Source organism: Neopelma chrysocephalum, unplaced genomic scaffold (assembly GCF_003984885.1).
Source record: "Neopelma chrysocephalum unplaced genomic scaffold, ASM398488v2 Primary Assembly neopelma1_60634, whole genome shotgun sequence".
NCBI lineage: Eukaryota > Metazoa > Chordata > Aves > Passeriformes > Pipridae > Neopelma > Neopelma chrysocephalum.
In genome coordinates, this window is record NW_020904993.1 from 1 (window position 1) to 398 (window position 398).

The window sequence follows — 398 nt, forward strand, 5'->3', positions numbered from 1 at the left end:
AATGCCCCCAGAGCTCTCCCACCCCCCAAAATCACTGCCTGTCCTTGGTGAAGCACACGCTGGTGATGGGACCTGCAGGGACACGGGGGGAATGAAGGGGAGCCCCCTCCCCACTTTGGGAGCTCTGTCCTCACTTTAGGAGCTCTCTCCTCACTTTAGGACACCCCCCCAAACCTGAGAATACCCCCAGAGCCCTCCCAACCCCCCCAAAACTCACTGCCAATGTAATCAGAGTAGAGCTGCCCCGCCCGAAGGTCGTAGCGCCGGACGCGTCCGTCCACGGAGCTGCGGAGCAAAAAAGGGGGGTGATTTTGGGGGGTCCCCGATTCGGGGAGGGGTCCCCAATGAAGGGGGGGCCATCCCTCACCCCGAGAGGATCTCGTAGGCCGAGAGTTTGA

The 398-nt window shown here is 61.8% G+C and overlaps 1 long non-coding RNA gene across 1 annotated transcript; it reads right to left on the reverse strand.

The window, feature by feature from the left end:
* Positions 1 to 12: 12 nt before the first annotated feature.
* LOC113979193 lies at positions 13 to 398 on the reverse strand. The gene is made up of 3 exons (XR_003537745.1): positions 368 to 398; positions 218 to 285; positions 13 to 72 (listed from the first exon to the last, which is right to left on the reverse strand). It is a non-coding gene; the product is annotated as an uncharacterized LOC113979193 (long non-coding RNA).